The 14,677-nt window shown below is 61.7% G+C and overlaps 1 pseudogene; it reads left to right on the plus strand.

Annotated features, from left to right (window-relative positions):
- Positions 1-327: 327 nt before the first annotated feature.
- Positions 328-14,677, plus strand: part of LOC122099970 — a 64,984-nt pseudogene continuing 50,634 nt past the window's right edge.

Below are 14,677 nucleotides of genomic sequence, written 5' to 3' on the forward strand. Positions count from 1 at the left end.
GCAGGGCAGGCTGGGTAGACAGGGTGGGGTGTGGACAGTGTGGTGTATGGACAGGGTGGGCAGGGCAGGCAGGGAGGGCAGGGTGGCTAGTGTGCACAGGGTGGATAGTGTGGGCAGGGTGGACAGGGTAGGGTATGGACAGGGTGGGGTATGGACAGGGTGGGCAGGGCAGGCAGGCAGGGCAGGGTGGGCAGGGTGGACAGTGTGGACAGGGCAGGCAGTCTGGACAGGGTGGACAGTGCAGGCAGGGTAGGCAGTACAGACAGGTTGGGCATCACGGACAGGGTGGGCAGAGTGGACAGGGGGGACAATGTGGACAGGGTGGATATGGTGGACAGTGTGGACAGGGTGGACAGTGTGGACAAGGTGGATATGGTGGGCAGTGTGGACAGTGTGGACAGGGTGGACAGGTAGGGTGGGACAGATACTGTAGGCAGGGTGAACAGAGTGAACAGTATGGAGAGGGTAAAAAGGGCTCTGTGAGGCTGGCCCGGACAGGACTCTGTGAGCCCGGCCTGGGCCAGTCCAGGTGGTGCTGGCTTGGACAGGGCTCTGTGAGTCTGGTGCAGGCTGGTCCAGGTGGCGCTGGCTTGGACAGGGCTCTGTGAACCTGGCACAGGCCAGTCGAAGAAGAGTTGGCTTGGACAGGGCTCTGTTAGCCTGGCTCGGGCGGGACCAGGGGTTGCTGGCTTGGCCAGGGTTCTGTGAACCTGGTCGCGCCAATCCAGGCAGTGCTGGCTTGGACAGAACTCTGTGACGCTGGCCAGGTCCGGTCCAGGAGGAGCTGGCTTGGACAGGGCTCTCTGAGACTGGCCCAGGGCAGTCCAGGTGGCCCTGGCTTGTACAGGAATCTGTAAGCCTGGCCCAGGCCAGTCCAGATGGGGCTGCCTAGGACAGGGCTCTCTGAAGCTGGCCCGGGTCTGTCCAGATGGCGCTGGTTTGGACCAGACTCTCTGAGCCTGTCCTGGGCCGCTTCAGGCGGAGCTGACTTTGACAGGCCTGTAAGGCTGGGCCAGTCCGGTCCAGGTGGCGCTGGCTTGGACAGGACTTTGTGAGCCAGCAATGGGCCCTTCCAGGGTGCGCTGGCTTGAACAGGACTCTTAGTCTCGCCTGGGCCGGTCCAGGTCTTACTGGTTTAGACAAGGCTCTGTGAGGCTGGACCGGGCCAGTCTTGGAGGAGCTGGCTTGGACAGGGCTCTGTGAACCTGGCACAGGCCAGTCCACATGGCGCTGGCTTGCACAGGTCTCTGTGAGGCTGGACTGGGCCAGTCTAGGAGGAGCTAGCTTTGGCAGGGATCTGTGAGGCTGGCCCGGGCTGGTCCAGTTGGCACTGGCTTTGACAGGACTCTGTTAGCCTGGCCTGGTCCGGAACAGGCGGTGACGTCTTGAACAGGGTTCTGTGAACCTGGCCAGCGTTGGTCCAAGTGGTGCTGGCTTGGACAGGGCTCTGTGAGCCTGGCCTAGCCCAGTCGAGGAGGAGCTGGCTTGGACAGGGCTCTTTGAGGCTGGCCTGCATCGGTACAGGTGGCACTGGCTTGGACAGGGCTCAAGAGGCTGTCCCCGGGCTGTTTCAGGCAACACTGGCTTGGACAGGGCTCTGTGAGCCTGGACTGCACCTGTCCAGGCAGTGCTGGCTTGGGCAGGGCTCAGTGAGTCTGGCCCGGGCCAGTCAAGGCGGCGCTGGCTTGGAAAAGGCTTGGTGAGCCTGGACCGCACCAGTCCAGGAGCAGCTGGCTTGGACAAGACTCTGTGAGGTTGGCTCAGGCCAGTCTAGGAGGAGATGGCTTAGACAGGGCTCTGTGAGGCTGGCACAGGCATGTCAGGTGGTGCTGGCTTGGACAGGAGTTTGTGAGCCTGGCCCGGGACAGTCCAGGCGATGCTGGCTTGGACAGGATTTTGAGAGGCTGTCCTGCACTGGTACAGGCAGTACTGGCATGAACAGGGCTCTGTGAGGCTGGTGCAGTCTGGTCCAGTTGGCACTGGCTTGGACAGGGCTCTGTGAGGCTGGCCTGGTCCATTCCAGGTGGTGCTGGCTTTGACAGGACTTTGTGAGCCAGCCCTGGGCCGGTCCAGGCAGTGTTGGCTTGGACAGGACTTTGTGAGCCTGGCAGGAGCTGGTCCAGGCAGCGCTGGCCTGGACAGGGTTCTGTGAGCCTGGCCAGCACCGGTCCAGGAGGAACTGGCTTGGACATGGTTCTGTGAGGCTGGCTCGGTCCGGTCAAGGAGCAGCTGGCTTGGACAAGACGCTGTAAGGTTGGCCTGGGCCAGTCTGTGAGGAGCTGGCTTGGACAGGGCTCTGTGAGGCTGGTCCAGGCTGATCAAGGCGGTGCTGGCTTAGACAGGACTTTGTGAGCCTGGCCGGGGCCCATATAGGTGGTGCTAACTTGGACAGGACTTTGTGAGCCTGGCCCACACCAGACCAGGCAGTACTGGCTTGGACAGCGCTCTGTGAGCCTGGCCCCTGCTGGTCCAGGTAGTGCTGTCTTGGACATGGCTCTGTGAGGCTGGTGCAGGCCGGTCCTGGTGGCACTGGTTTGGACAGGGCTCTGTTAGGCTGCCCAGGTTTGGTCCAGGTGGCCCTGGCTTGGACCAGGCTCTTTGAGACTGGCCCGGTCAGGTCCAGGTGGTGCTGCCTTGGACAGGACTCTGTGAGGCTGGCCTGGGCAGGTCCAGGCAGCGCTGGACTGGACAGGATTTTGTGAGCCAGCAACGGGCCTGTCCACGTAGCACTGTCTTGGACAAGGCTCTGAGTCTGGTGCAGGCTGGTTCACGTGGCACTGGCTTGGACAAGGCTTCTGAGGCTGGCCTGGTCAGGTTGAGGAGCAGCTGGCTTGGACAAGACTCTATGAGGCTGGCCCAGCCCAGTCTAGGAGGAGCTGGCTTGGACAGGGCTCTTTGTGGTGGCCCTCATTGGTCCAGGCAGCGCTGAATTTTACAGGGCTCAGTGAGGCTGGTGCAGGCCGGTCCTGGTGACGCTGGCTTGGACAGGACTCTCTGAGGCTGGCCCAGGCCAGTCCAAGTGGCCCTGACTTGTACAGGACTCTGGGAGCCTGGCCCGGGCCAGTCCAGATGGGACTGGCTTGGACAGGACCCTGTTAGACTGGCCCAGTCCAGTCCAGGAGGAGCTATCTTAGACACGTCTCTGTGAGGCAGGTCCGTTCCAGTCTAGGAGGAGCTGGCTTGGACAGGACTCAGTGATGGTGGCCCGGCCGATCCAGGTGGTGCTGGCTTGGACAGGGCGCTGTGAGCCTGGTCTGTGCCAGTCCACGAGGAGCTGGCTTGGACAGGGCTCTGTGAGGCTGGCCTGGGTCAGTCTAGGAGGAGCTGGCATGGACAGGGCTCTGTGAGACTGACCCAGGCCGATCAAGGTGGTGATGGCTTGGACAGGACTTTGTGAGCCTGTCCCCTGCCGGTCCAGGCAGGAATGGCTTGGATAGTGCTCTGTGAGCCTGGCCTTGATCGGTCCAGGCGGTGTTGGCTTGGACAGGGCACTGTGAGCTGATCCAGGTTGATCCAGGCAATGCTGCCTTGGACAGGGCTCTGTGAGGCTGATGCAGGCTGGTCCTGGTGGCACTGGCTTGGACAGGGCTCTCTGAGGCTGGCCCAGGCCAGTCCAAGTGGCCCTGGCTTGTACAGGACTCTGGGAGCCTGGCCCGGGCCAGTCCAGATGGGACTGGCTTGGACAGGACCCTGTTAGACTGGCCCAGTCCAGTCCAGGAGGAGCTATCTTAGACACGTCTCTGTGAGGCAGGTCCGTTCCAGTCTAGGAGGAGCTGGCTTGGACAGGACTCAGTGATGGTGGCCCGGCCGATCCAGGTGGTGCTGGCTTGGACAGGGCGCTGTGAGCCTGGTCTGTGCCAGTCCACGAGGAGCTGGCTTGGACAGGGCTCTGTGAGGCTAGCCCAGGCATGTCCCGGTGGCCTTGGCTTGGACAGGACTCTGTGAGCCTGGCCAAGGCCAATCCAGATGGGGCTGCCTTGGACAGGGCCCTTTTAGGCTGGCCTGGTCCAGTCCAGGAGGAGATCGCTTAAACAAGTCTCTGTAAGGTTGGTCTGTTCCAGTCTGGGAGGAGCTATCTTGGATAGGGCTCTGTGAGTCTGGTGCAGGCTGATCCACGTGGCACTGGCTTGGACAAGGCTTGTGACACTGGTCTGGTGAGATTGAGGTGCAGCTGGCTTGAACAAGATTCTGTGAGGCTGGCCCGGCCCAGTCTAGGAGGAGCTGGCTTGGACAGGGATCTTTGAGTCTGGCCCTCATCGTTCCAGGCAGCGCTGGCTTGGACAGGGTTCAAAAAGCTGTCCCCAGGCTGGTCCAGGAGGAGCTGCCTTGGACAGAGTTCTGTGACGCTGGCCTGGTCTGGTCCAGGAGCAGCTGGTTTGGACAAGACTCTGTGAGGTTAGCCCAGGCCCGAGCTGGTTTGGACAGGGTTCTGTTAGGCTGCCCCGGTCCGGTACAGGAGGAGCTGACTTGGACAGGGCTCTGTGATGCTGGCCTGGGCCTGTCCAGGCAGTGTTGAATTAGACAGGAGTCTGACCCTGGCCTGGGCCACTTCAGGTGGAGCTGAGAGTCTGGTGCAGGCTGGTCCAGGTGGCACTGGCTTTGACAAGGCTTCTGAGGCTGGCCTGGTCAGGTCGAGGAGCAGCTGGCTTGGACAAGATTCTGTGAGGCTGGCCCGGCCCAGTTTAGGAGGAGCTGGCTTGTACAGGGCTCTTTGAGGCTGGCCCCCATCGGTCCAGGCGACGATGGCTTGGACAGGGCTGGAATGGCTGTCCCCAGGCTGGTCCAGGCGGCCCTGGCTTGGACAGGGCTAGGTGAGTCTGGCCCAGAATGGTTCTGTTGACGCTGGCTTAGACAGGGCTCTGTGAGCCTGGCCCGTGCCGGTCCAGGTAGCGCTGACTTGGACAGAGTTCTGTGAGGCTGATGCAGGCCGGTCTTGGTGGCGCTGGCTTGGACAGGGCTCTGTGAGGCTGGCACAGGCCTGTCCAGGTGGAGCTGGCTTGGACAGGACTCTCTGAGCCTGTCATGTGACGCTTCAGGCGGAGCTGACTTGGACAGGGCTCTTTGAAGCTGGCCTGGTCCGGTCCAGGTAGCACTGCCTTGGACAGGACTCTGTAAGGCTAGCCTGGGCCGGTCCAGGTGGCACTGGCTTGGACAGGATTTTGTGAGCCAGCAACGGGCCTGCCCAGGTCACACTGGCTTGGACAAGGCTCTGTGAGGCTTTACCGGGCCAGTCTAGGAGGAGCTGCCTTGGACAAGGCTCTGGGAGGCAGGACCAGGCCAGTCTTGGAGGAACTGGCTTGGACAGGGTTCTGTGAGCCTGGCACAGGCCAGTCCACGTGGCGCTGGCTTGGACGGGTCTCTGTGAGGCTGGTCTGATCCGGTCCAAGAGGAGCTGGCTAGGACAAGGCTCTGTAAGGCTGGACCCAGCCAGTCTAGGAGGAGCTGGCTTAGACAGGGCTCTTTGCGGCTGGTCCCAATTGGTCCAGGCGATGCTGACTTGGACAGGGCTCAAAAGTCTGTGCCCAGGCTGGTCCAGGCGGCCCTGGCTTGGATAGGGCTCAGTGAGCCTGGCCCGTGCTGGTCCAGGAAGAGTTAGCTTGGACAGTACTCTGTGAGGCTGGCCCAGTCTGGCCCAGGAGCAGCTGGCTTAGACAAGACTCAGTGAGGCTGGCCCGGCCCAGTATAGGAGGAGCTGGCTTAGACAGGGCTCTTTGTGGCTGGCCCTCATCGGTCCAGGCAGCGCTGACTTTTACAGGGCTCTGTTAGGCTGGCCCAGGCCAGTCCAGGTGGCCAGGGCTTGTACAGGACTCCGTGAGCCTGGCCCGAGCCAGTCCAGATGGGGCTGGCTTGGACAGGGCCCTGTTAGACTGGCCTGGTCAGGTCCAGGAGGAGCTGGCTTAGACAAGTCTCTTGTGAGGCAGGTTCGTTCCAGTCTAGGAGGAGCCCAATGATGGTGGCCTGGCCGATCCAGGTGGTACTGGCTTGGACAGGGCTCTGTGAGCCTGGTCCGTGAAAGTCCAGGAGGAGCTGGCTTGGACAGGGCTCTGTGAGGCTGGCCCAGGTCAGTCTAGGAGGAGCTGGCATGGACAGGGCTCTGTGAGACTGACCCAGGCCGATCAAGGTGGTGATGGCTTGGACAGGACTTTGTGAGCCTGTCCTCTGCCGGTCCAGGCAGGAACAGCTTGGACAGCCCTCTGTGAGCCTGGCCTGTATCGGTCCAGGCGGTGTTGGCTTGGACAGGGCACTGTGAGCTGATCCGGGTTGATTCAGGCAATGCTGCCTTGGTCAGGGCTCTGTGAGGCTGGTGCTGGCCGGTCCTGGTGGCACTGGCTTGGACAGGGCTCTGTTAGGCTGCCCAGGTCTGGTCCAGGCAGTGTTGGCTTGGACAGGGCTCTGTAAGGCTAGCCCGGAATGTCCAGGTGACCCTGGCTTGCACAGGAATCTCTGAGCCTGGCCTGGGCCACTTCAGGCAGAGCTGGCTTCGACAGGGCTCTCTGAGCCTGGTGCAGTCTGGTCCATTTGGCACGGGCTTGGACAGAGCTCTGTGAGGCTGGCCCGGTCCAGTCCAGGAGGAGCTAGCTTGGAAAAGGCCCTGTGACGCTGGCCCGGGCCGGTCCAGGTGGAACTGGCTTGGACAGGACTCTGTGAGCCTGGCCAAGGCCAATCCAGATGGGGCTGCCTTGGACAGGGCCCTGTTATGCTGGCCTGGTCCGGTCCAGGAGAAGATCACTTAAGCAAGTCTCTGTAAGGTTGGTCTCTTCCAGTCTGGGAGGAGCTATCTTGGACAGGGCTCTGTGAGTCTGGTGCAGGCTGGTCCAGGTGACACTGGCTTGGACAGGGCTTGTGACGCTGGCCTGGTCAGACCCAGGAGCAGCTGGCTTGAACAAAACTCTGTGAGGCTAGCCCGGCCCAGTCTAGGAGGAGCTGGCTTGGACAGGGATCTTTGAGTCTGGCCCTCATTGTTCTGGCGGCACTGGCTTGCACAGGGCGCAAAGAGCTGCCTCAAGCTGGTCCAGGAGGAGCTGGTTTGACAGGGCTCTGTGAGGCTGGCCTGGTCTGGTCCAGGAGCAGCTGCTTCGACAAGATTCTGTGAGGCTGGCCCGGCCCAATTTAGGAGGAGTTGGCTTGGACAGGGCTCTTTGAGGCTGGTCCCCATTGGTCCAGGAGACACTGACTTGGACAGGGCTGGAAAGGCTGTGCACAGGCTGGTCCAGGCGGCCCTGGCTTAGACAGGGCTCGATGAGTCTGGTCCAGTATGGTTCTGTTGACGCTGGCTTAGACAGGGCTCTGTGAGCCTGGCCCAGGCCAGTCCAGGCAGCACTGATTTGGACAGGGTTCTGTGAGGTGGGTGCAGGCCAGTCCTGGAGGAGCTGGATTGGACAGGGCTCTGTGAGGCTGGCCCGGTCAGGTCCAGGAGGAGCTGGCTTTGACAGGACTCAATGAGGCTGGCCTGGGCCGGTCCACCTGGACTTGTAAAGGAATCTGTGAGCCTGGCCCAGGCCAGTCATGATAGGGCTGGCTTCGACAGGGCCCCGTGAGACTGGCCCCGTCCGGTCCAGGAGGAGCTGGCTGAGACAAGCTTCTGTGAGGCAGGTCAATTCCAGTATAGGAGGAGCTGGCTTGGACAGGGCTCTGTGATGGTGGCCCTTCCGATCCAGTGGCACTGTCTTGGACAGGACACTGTTAGCGTGGCCCGGGCAGGACCAGGCGGTGCTGTCTTGGACAGGGTTCTGTGAACCTGGCCCGCGTCGGTCCAAGTGGCACTGGCTTGGACAGGGCTTGTGCAGCTGGCCCCGGGTTAGTCCAGGAGAAGCTGGCTTGGACAGGGCTCTGTGAGGCTGGCCCGGTCTGATCCAGGTGGCACTGGCTTAGACAGTGATCTGTGAGGCTGGCCACAGGCAGTCCAGGAGGAGTTGGCTTAGACAGTGCTCTGTGAGGTTGGCCTGGTCCGTTCCAGGCGGTGCTGGCTTGGACAGGACTCTGTGAGTCTGGTGCAGGCTGATCCAGTTGGCACTGGCTTGGACAGGGCTTGTGAGGCTGGCCTGGTCAGACTGAGGAGCAATTGGCTTGAACAAGACTCTTTGAGGCTGGCCCGGCCCAGTCTAGGAAGAGCTGGCTTAGACAGGGATCTTTGAGTCTGGCCCTCATCATTCCAGGTGTCGCTGGCTTGGACAGGGCTCATAAAGCTGTCCCTGGGCTGGTCCAGGTCGCCCTGGCTTGGACAGGGCTCTGTGAGGCTGGCCCAGGCAGGTCTAGGAGGAGCTGGCTTGGACAGGGCTCTGTGATGCTGGCCCGGGCCCATCAAGGCAGTGATGGCTTGGACAAGAGGTTGTGAGGAGCCTGTCCCCCGCTGGTCCAGGCAGTACTGGCTTGGACAGCACTCTGTGAGGCTGGCCTTCATCGGTCCAGGTGGTATTGGCTTGGACAGGGCTCTGTGAGGCTGGCCCGGGCCCATCAAGGCAGTGATGGCTTGGACAGGACTTTGTGAGGAGCCTGTCCCCCGTTGGTCCAGGCAGTACTGGCTTGGACAGCAATCTGTGAGCCTGGCCGGCATCGGTCCAGGTGGCATTGGCTTGGACAGGGCTCTGTGAGCCTCGTCAGGGCTGATCCAGGCAGCGCTGGCTTGACAGAGCTCTGTGAGGCTGGTGCAGGCTGGTCCTGGTGGCACTGGCTTAGACAGGGCTCTGTTAGACACTGAGGTCTGGTCTTCCAGGCGGCGCTGGCTTTGACAGGACTCTGTGAGGCTGGCCCAGGTCTGTCCAGATGACGCTGGCTTGTACCAGACTCTATGAGCCTGTCCTGGGCCGCTTCAGGCGGAGCTGACTTTGACAGGCCCCTGTGAGGCTGGGCAAGTCCGGTCCAGGTGGCGCTGGCTGGCACAGGACTTTGTGAGCCAGCAATGGGCCCTTCCAGGGTGTGCTGGCTTGAACAGGACTCTGTTAGTCTGGCCCGGGCCGGTCCAAATCTTACTGGATTAGACAAGGCTCTGTGAGGCTGGACCGGGCCAGTCTTGAAGGAGCTGTCTTGGACAGGGCTCTGTGAGCCTGGCATAGGCCAGTCCACATGACGCTGGCTTGCACAGGTCTCTGTGAGGCTGGCTACGTCCGGTCCAGGAGGAGATGGCTGGGACAAGGATCTGTGAGGCTGGCCCGGGCTGGTCCAGTTGGCACTGGCTTTGACAGGACTCTGTTAGCCTGGCCCGGTCCAGAACAGGCAGTGCTGTCTTGAACAGGGTTCTGTGAACCTGGCCCGTGCCAGTCCAAGCGTTGCTGGTTTAGACAGGGTTTGTGAGGCAGGCCTTGGGCTGGACTAGGAGGAGCTGGCTTGGACAGGGCTCTCTGAGACTGGTCTTGTCCGGTCCAGGAGGAGCTGGCTTAGACAGGGCTCTGTGATGTTGGCCTTGTACGGTCCAGGCAGCGCTGGCTTGGACAGGGCTCAAAAGGCTGTCCCGGGGCTGCTCCAGGTGGCCCTGGTTTGGACAGGGCTCTGTGACACTGGCCCGTGCCGGTCCAGGCAGTGCTGGCTTGGACAGGGCTCTGTGAGGCTGGTACAGTCTGGTCCAGTTGATGCTAGCTTGGACAGGGCCCTGTTAGACTGGCCCGGAACGGTCCAGGAGGAGCTGGCTTAAACAAGCCTCTGTGAGGTAGGTCCATTCCAGTCTAGGAGTACCTGGCTTGGACAGGGCTCCATGATGGTGGCCCGGCTGATCCAGGTGGCACTGTCTTGGACAGGACACTGTTAGCCTGGCCCGGGCAGGACCAGGCGGTGCTGTCTTGGACAGGGTTCTGTGAACCTGGCCCGCGTCGGTCCAAGTGGCACTGGCTTGGACAGGGCTTGTGCAGCTGGCCCCGGGTTAGTCCAGGAGAAGCTGGCTTGGACAGGGCTCTGTGAGGCTGGCCCAGTCTGATCCAGGTGGCACTGGCTTAGACAGTGATCTGTGAGGCTGGCCACAGGCAGTCCAGGAGGAGTTGGCTTAGACAGTGCTCTGTGAGGTTGGCCTGGTCCGTTCCAGGCGGTGCTGGCTTGGACAGGACTCTGTGAGTCTGGTGCAGGCTGATCCAGTTGGCACTGGCTTGGACAGGGCTTGTGAGGCTGGCCTGGTCAGACTGAGGAGCAATTGGCTTGAACAAGACTCTTTGAGGCTGGCCCGGCCCAGTCTAGGAAGAGCTGGCTTAGACAGGGATCTTTGAGTCTGGCCCTCATCATTCCAGGTGTCGCTGGCTTGGACAGGGCTCATAAAGCTGTCCCTGGGCTGGTCCAGGTCGCCCTGGCTTGGACAGGGCTCTGTGAGGCTGGCCCAGGCAGGTCTAGGAGGAGCTGGCTTGGACAGGGCTCTGTGATGCTGGCCCGGGCCCATCAAGGCAGTGATGGCTTGGACAAGAGGTTGTGAGGAGCCTGTCCCCCGCTGGTCCAGGCAGTACTGGCTTGGACAGCACTCTGTGAGGCTGGCCTTCATCGGTCCAGGTGGTATTGGCTTGGACAGGGCTCTGTGAGGCTGGCCCGGGCCCATCAAGGCAGTGATGGCTTGGACAGGACTTTGTGAGGAGCCTGTCCCCCGTTGGTCCAGGCAGTACTGGCTTGGACAGCAATCAGAGCCTGGCCAGCATCGGTGCAGGTGGCATTGGCTTGGACAGGGCTCTGTGAGCCTCGTCAGGGCTGATCCAGGCAGCGCTGGCTTGACAGAGCTCTGTGAGGCTGGTGCAGGCTGGTCCTGGTGGCACTGGCTTAGACAGGGCTCTGTTAGACACTGAGGTCTGGTCTTCCAGGCGGCGCTGGCTTTGACAGGACTCTGTGAGGCTGGCCCAGGTCTGTCCAGATGACGCTGGCTTGTACCAGACTCTATGAGCCTGTCCTGGGCCGCTTCAGGCGGAGCTGACTTTGACAGGCCCCTGTGAGGCTGGGCAAGTCCGGTCCAGGTGGCGCTGGCTGGCACAGGACTTTGTGAGCCAGCAATGGGCCCTTCCAGGGTGCGCTGGCTTGAACAGGACTCTGTTAGTCTGGCCCGGGCCGGTCCAAATCTTACTGGATTAGACAAGGCTCTGTGAGGCTGGACCGGGCCAGTCTTGAAGGAGCTGTCTTGGACAGGGCTCTGTGAGCCTGGCATAGGCCAGTCCACATGACGCTGGCTTGCACAGGTCTCTGTGAGGCTGGCTACGTCCGGTCCAGGAGGAGATGGCTGGGACAAGGATCTGTGAGGCTGGCCCGGGCTGGTCCAGTTGGCACTGGCTTTGACAGGACTCTGTTAGCCTGGCCCGGTCCAGAACAGGCAGTGCTGTCTTGAACAGGGTTCTGTGAACCTGACCCGTGCCAGTCCAAGCGTTGCTGGTTTAGACAGGGCTTGTGAGGCAGGCCTTGGGCTGGTCTAGGAGGAGCTGGCTTGGACAGGGCTCTCTGAGACTGGTCTTGTCCGGTCCAGGAGGAGCTGGCTTAGACAGGGCTCTGTGATGTTGGCCTTGTACGGTCCAGGCAGCGCTGGCTTGGACAGGGCTCAAAAGGCTGTCCCGGGGCTGCTCCAGGTGGCCCTGGTTTGGACAGGGCTCTGTGACACTGGCCCGTGCCGGTCCAGGCAGTGCTGGCTTGGACAGGGCTCTGTGAGGCTGGTACAGTCTGGTCCAGTTGATGCTAGCTTGGACAGGGCCCTGTTAGACTGGCCCGGAACGGTCCAGGAGGAGCTGGCTTAAACAAGCCTCTGTGAGGTAGGTCTATTCCAGTCTAGGAGTACCTGGCTTGGACAGGGCTCCATGATGGTGGCCCGGCTGATCCAGGTGGCACTGTCTTGGACAGGACACTGTTAGCCTGGCCCGGGCAGGACCAGGCGGTGCTGTCTTGGACAGGGTTCTGTGAACCTGGCCCGCGTCGGTCCAAGTGGCACTGGCTTGGACAGGGCTTGTGCAGCTGGCCCCGGGTTAGTCCAGGAGAAGCTGGCTTGGACAGGGCTCTGTGAGGCTGGCCCGGTCTGATCCAGGTGGCACTGGCTTAGACAGTGATCTGTGAGGCTGGCCACAGGCAGTCCAGGAGGAGTTGGCTTAGACAGTGCTCTGTGAGGTTGGCCTGGTCCGTTCCAGGCGGTGCTGGCTTGGACAGGACTCTGTGAGTCTGGTGCAGGCTGATCCAGTTGGCACTGGCTTGGACAGGGCTTGTGAGGCTGGCCTGGTCAGACTGAGGAGCAATTGGCTTGAACAAGACTCTTTGAGGCTGGCCCGGCCCAGTCTAGGAAGAGCTGGCTTAGACAGGGATCTTTGAGTCTGGCCCTCATCATTCCAGGTGTCGCTGGCTTGGACAGGGCTCATAAAGCTGTCCCTGGGCTGGTCCAGGTCGCCCTGGCTTGGACAGGGCTCTGTGAGGCTGGCCCAGGCAGGTCTAGGAGGAGCTGGCTTGGACAGGGCTCTGTGATGCTGGCCCGGGCCCATCAAGGCAGTGATGGCTTGGACAAGAGGTTGTGAGGAGCCTGTCCCCCGCTGGTCCAGGCAGTACTGGCTTGGACAGCACTCTGTGAGGCTGGCCTTCATCGGTCCAGGTGGTATTGGCTTGGACAGGGCTCTGTGAGGCTGGCCCGGGCCCATCAAGGCAGTGATGGCTTGGACAGGACTTTGTGAGGAGCCTGTCCCCCGTTGGTCCAGGCAGTACTGGCTTGGACAGCAATCTGAGCCTGGCCGGCATCGGTCCAGGTGGCATTGGCTTGGACAGGGCTCTGTGAGCCTCGTCAGGGCTGATCCAGGCAGCGCTGGCTTGACAGAGCTCTGTGAGGCTGGTGCAGGCTGGTCCTGGTGGCACTGGCTTAGACAGGGCTCTGTTAGACACTGAGGTCTGGTCTTCCAGGCGGCGCTGGCTTTGACAGGACTCTGTGAGGCTGGCCCAGGTCTGTCCAGATGACGCTGGCTTGTACCAGACTCTATGAGCCTGTCCTGGGCCGCTTCAGGCGGAGCTGACTTTGACAGGCCCCTGTGAGGCTGGGCAAGTCCGGTCCAGGTGGCGCTGGCTGGCACAGGACTTTGTGAGCCAGCAATGGGCCCTTCCAGGGTGCGCTGGCTTGAACAGGACTCTGTTAGTCTGGCCCGGGCCGGTCCAAATCTTACTGGCTTAGACAAGGCTCTGTGAGGCTGGACCGGGCCAGTCTTGAAGGAGCTGTCTTGGACAGGGCTCTGTGAGCCTGGCATAGGCCAGTCCACCTGACGCTGGCTTGCACAGGTCTCTGTGAGGCTGGCTACGTCCGGTCCAGGAGGAGATGGCTGGGACAAGGATCTGTGAGGCTGGCCCGGGCTGGTCCAGTTGGCACTGGCTTTGACAGGACTCTGTTAGCCTGGCCCGGTCCAGAACAGGCAGTGCTGTCTTGAACAGGGTTCTGTGAACCTGGCCCGTGCCAGTCCAAGCGTTGCTGGTTTAGACAGGGCTTGTGAGGCAGGCCTTGGGCTGGTCTAGGAGGAGCTGGCTTGGACAGGGCTCTCTGAGACTGGTCTTGTCCGGTCCAGGAGGAGCTGGCTTAGACAGGGCTCTGTGATGTTGGCCTTGTACGGTCCAGGCAGCGCTGGCTTGGACAGGGCTCAAAAGGCTGTCCCGGGGCTGCTCCAGGTGGCCCTGGTTTGGACAGGGCTCTGTGACACTGGCCCGTGCCGGTCCAGGCAGTGCTGGCTTGGACAGGGCTCTGTGAGGCTGGTACAGTCTGGTCCAGTTGATGCTAGCTTGGACAGGGCCCTGTTAGACTGGCCCGGACCGGTCCAAGAGGAGCTGGCTTAAACAAGCCTCTGTGAGGTAGGTCCATTCCAGTCTAGGAGTACCTGGCTTGGACAGGGCTCCATGATGGTGGCCCGGCTGATCCAGGTGGCACTGTCTTGGACAGGACACTGTTAGCCTGGCCTGGGCAGGACCAGGCGGTGCTGTCTTGGACAGGGTTCTGTGAACCTGGCCCGTGTCAGTCCAAGTGGCACTGGCTTGGACAGGGCTTGTGCAGCTGGCCCCAGGTTAGTCCAGGAGAAGCTGGCTTGGACAGGGCTCTGTGAGGCTGGCCCGGTCCGCTCCAGGAGGAGCTGGTTTGGACAGGGCTCTGTGAGGCTGGCCACAGGCAGTCCAGGAGGAGTTGGCTTGGACAGTGCTCTGTGAGGTTGGCCTGGTCCGGTCCAGGCGGTGCTGGCTTGGACAGGACTCTGTGAGTCTGGTGCAGGCTGATCCACGTGGCACTTTCTTGGACAGGGCTTGTGAGGCTGGCCTGGTCAGACTGAGGAGCAGTTGGCTTGAACAAGACTCTGTGAGGCTGGCGCAGCTCAGTCTAGGAAGAGATGGCTTAGACAGGGATCTTTGAATCTGGCCCTCATGGTTCCAGGCAGCGCTGTCGTGGACAGGGCTCAAAAAGCTGTCCTTAGGCTGGTCCAGGTCGCCCTGGCTTGGACAGGGCTCTGTGAGGCTGGTCCAGGCAGGTCTAGGAGGAGCTGGCTTGGACAGGGCTCTGTGAGGCTGGCCTGGGCCCATCAAGGAGGTGATGGCTTGGACAGGACGTTGTGAGGAGCCTGTTCCCGGCTGGTCCAGGCAGTACTGGCTTGGAAAGCGCTCTGTGACCCTGGCCTGCATCGGTCCAGGTGGCATTGGCTTGGACAGGGCTCTGTGAGCCTGGTCAGGGCTGATCCAGGCAGCCCTGGCTTAGACAGAGCTCTGTGAGGCTGGTGCTGGCCGGTCCTGGTGGCAC

Source organism: Dipodomys spectabilis, unplaced genomic scaffold (genome assembly GCF_019054845.1).
Source record: "Dipodomys spectabilis isolate Male_0828 unplaced genomic scaffold, ASM1905484v1 ptg000551l, whole genome shotgun sequence".
Classification (NCBI taxonomy): Eukaryota; Metazoa; Chordata; class Mammalia; order Rodentia; family Heteromyidae; genus Dipodomys; species Dipodomys spectabilis.